Here is a 3,944-nt window from a genome sequence, read left to right as displayed (position 1 = left end):
GACCAGCATTACCACCGGTTCGTCGTACTCTAGCTAGTGCACTTATCCAGGCTGGGCGGCCTAAACTCGTGCCGCCATCCGAGGAGTCCTAGACGAGAACCGTTGGATATGTACACCGGAGAACCTACACCGGCGAATGCAGAGCCTTTTCCGGCTGGATTATATTGCTTTGGTACTGTGGCTGCTGGAGCAGAGAACCATCTACCCCACTGCTGTGTGGGATCTACCCTGTGAGGAGCACCATCGAGCCCGCCTCTAGGACCCACAGAGGCTGGCTAGCTTTCATCCATGCTGTCTTGCATACTGGAGTATAGCTGTTGCTTTGTCTACGGACCAAAGGATTATTGCACTGTCTCCTGTATCTGGAGTCTCTTTATTCCTCGTTGATCCAGACTTTGGCTCCCGAACATTCCTCTCCCCTGCTGGCCTACAACCGGAGGGAACCCCTTAGTATCTCCAGCTGACTACGAGTGTGCCTTATGTAATTCTTATCCAACAGGTGGCGTCAGTTATACCCATCTTATTATGCTCATGGACTTACGCTCTTGACCTACTTAAGTGTTCTTCGCCATATAAGCGCAATTCATAATTCTCAATTTGTAACCTATTGTTGCTGCTCTGATAATAAATACTTCTAAATAGAACTTTCTTTGTCAAGCCGTATTATTGTGTGGGTGTTCACCAGATATACCGTGTACTGTATGGCCAGTAATTAAAGTACATAACTAAGTAGTGGTTTAATGATACCATACTCTCAATACAGTCAGGGAATTGTACCCCTCAGTTACAACATACATGACATACAGGTAGACAGTACTGTTACATCTAGACATTTATGACATACCAGATCTACAAATATACAGTACTGTTTATGAGTACAAAAGGAGTCTAGAAAGAGAGTATATACATTTGAGGGGGAAGAAACTGTACATTGGAGGAGGTTGGGTAGGTGGGGTCAGGGCCGCCTCAGGGGGTGTGCGAGAAGTGCGGTCGCACAGGGCCTCGCGGGAAGGGGGGCCTCGCAAAAAAAAAAAAAAAAAAAAAAAAAACGTTTTTATTTATTATTTTTTTTATTTTTATTTTTATTTTTTTATTTTTTTTTGCGAGGCCCCCCTTCCCGCGAGGCCCTTTTTCATCACAGACATAAAATCTAGTTTTGCTTATATGCTTATATATTTCACATTAGACACGTTTGTAGAATGTGTCTGACTTGTTCCTGGGTCTGCAGACATACTCACTATTGGAGCTCAGCCTCTGGGGCTCTGCAGCAGACATACTATTGGTTTCAACGAAGGGAGTGGTTACTTACATGAAGTTACATCATGTGTAGTACGCCGGCGTGAGTCAGCTGCGTTTGACTATTTCGCGCGTGCAGCTTTTGACTATTATGCTTAGTTATGCCAGCCAAGACGAAGAAAGAGGTCGGTCATTATCAGTCGGCTCGGGTCACCAAGGAACGTTGACGAAAGGCCTCTCGCTGGCGGGGACAAAATGGCCGGAGCCTTGTCATGGTATAGCCATGATGATGTCGGCTAGTAGCTAGCTTAGCTAAAGGCTAACTAGCGTTAGCTAACCTAGAGACAGACAGCGCATACAGCCAAGATGAAGAGGAATGGTCGTTTTGGCAGATGAACTTCGTCAACTCCACGCGGTTGTCTCCATCCTCTTGGACGTTTGGTGAGTTTTTAACCTATTCTATTAACTCTATTGTATTCCCCGCCGTGGACATCTCTCTCTCTCTCTCTCTCTCTGGAGCTAAACTGGCCGACTAGCTGTTGTAGTACTACTAGTAGCTAACGGTGTGTGGCCTGGTGTCAGCACCTGTATGTAGCCGCATAGCTTGCTTCTGCGTTAGCTAATGGGTTAGCGATAGCCTGGTTGAGCTAACTGTTAGCCAGTTAGCTGTTTAGCTACGACGTTAGCTGCCGGCTGCGCTCGGGCTGGGAACGTTCGTTTGATGCTATCAGTTAGCCTTGAGTTAGCTGTTAGCTTGTGCTACGACCATTGACATTAGCCGTGAGAATAGCAGGGGGTTATTTTTGTCCCGCCAGCGAGAGGCCTTTCGTCAACGTGGAGACCCTGTGTTGCGGCCTTTTGCCCTGCGTTCCTTGGTGCAGGTAAGATTAATGAAAATCATGACATTACCCCACCTCTTCCTTCCTTCCCCTCCCGCAATGTTTTGTTAATAACGATGTTTTTTTCCAGGGCAAAACTATATGTTACTTCACAACATTTGGAGATACGACATGTGCTGTGTGTGAATTCATTGTCTTGGTCGTTTGTGTAGCTTGGGTAGCGTTGGGCCGTTGGCCAAAGCTGTGTGTGGCCTGGTGTCAGTAGCCCTACCTGGCTAGGCCTTTTAGCTGTCGGCCATTGGCTCCTTGCTGCTTTGTTTTCTCTGGTATAGACCCTCTTTTCTTTGGATTTTAAGTGTTGATCTTTGTCCCTTTTGGATCTATGTATAGTTCATGTTGCCTTTGTGAAGTTATCTTTTCCTTCTGTTTTGTTCTTTCATTAAAAGTTAAATATCCTTTAGGGGGTCATCTTTGCTTATTCTCTCTCATACATGCTCTCTCTCTAACACACATGCTCTCTCTCTCTCTCTCTTTCTAACACACACAGTCTGCCTATGGCGGCCCTTTCTCGATGGCTAGGCTGTGCTCACTGAGTCTGTACCTAGTCAAGGATCTTCAGTCACAGTGCTCAGGTATTCTGCCACTGTGTACTCTCTGTTTAGGGGCCAAAATAGCATTTCAATTTCTTTCCAATGTGTCTCTCTCTCTGTACACTGTATATTGACTGTAGAACGGGAGCTCTCTCTCGCTCTCTCTCTCTTGCTATATGTTGACATGTATCATGCCCCAGCCTCGGGGCAGCGCTATTATTTACGAATATGTTGACTGTAATAAAAATAAAAAATAAAAAAAAAGTTATATATATATTTTTTTTTGTTTTTTTTTACCTTTTTGGGGGGGGGGGGGGAGGGGGGGTGGGGGGGGGGCTCGCGTTTAAATCTCGCACAGGGCCTCGCATTTCTCCCAGGCTGCCCTGGATGGGGGTGGTTGGGAAACTGTACATTGGAGGTGGGTTGGGTGGGTGGAGTGGGGGGGGGGGGGAAACTGTACATTGGAGGGGGTTGGGTTTGGACATTTACAGGGGCCAGTTTCGAATGGCAGTCTCCCGTAGGTGCTCTTTGAGAGTGGGTGTTGAAAGTAGGTAGTGATTCACATTCCTTTACAGCTGTGGGTAGGGCATTCCACATTGATGTGGCATAATTGCGAAATGTGTTTAGTCCCTTGTTTGAGCCGAATCTGGGTTTAACATGATTTGTGGAGCTCTCCTCTGGTGTTGTGATCGTGGTATTCACTGACCTTTTGGGAAGTATTTTGACATGTACATGGGGTACCTTGGGTCGTGTAGTGTATCTTGTAGACCAGACCCATTGCAAGTTGCTGTACTCTGTCATCTACTCTAAGCCATCCTAGGTTGTCAAAGTGGGCAGGGGTGAGGTGGGTTCTAGGAGTAAGGTCAAGCAGTAGTCTGACCAGTTTGTTTTTGTGATGTTTGTAATTTAGTTTTTTAGCGCCTTTGAGGTGCCTTTTGGTACACACAGCTCACTGAGGGAGGGGGGAGGGGGGGATAGGGTACCGTTTTTCCTCCACCATCTGTTCTCTCCCCTCCAGGTAGGATTGTATCCAGCTCACTGATAGACTATCAAAACCAATTGCTTTTAGCTTGTCAATCAGAATGGAGTGATTGACAGTGTCGAAGGCCTTTTTGTAGGTCCAGCCGACCATTACGGCAAGTATTTGCCCGCGTTGTTTTGATGTGGGTCGTTCAAATAGAGAAGGCATGTGTCAGTGGGAGTGGGATGTTCTGAAGCCAGATTGGAATTCGTAGATTAGATTGTTTTCCCCGCAAAGGTACTTTTCGACCTGTTCTCG

This window comes from Notolepis coatsorum (genome assembly GCF_963971535.1).
Source record: "Notolepis coatsorum genome assembly, contig: SCAFFOLD_277, whole genome shotgun sequence".
NCBI classification, from domain to species: Eukaryota; Metazoa; Chordata; class Actinopteri; order Aulopiformes; family Paralepididae; genus Notolepis; species Notolepis coatsorum.
The sequence above is the reverse complement of the archived record's forward strand: the minus strand, read 5'-3'. Positions refer to the sequence as shown.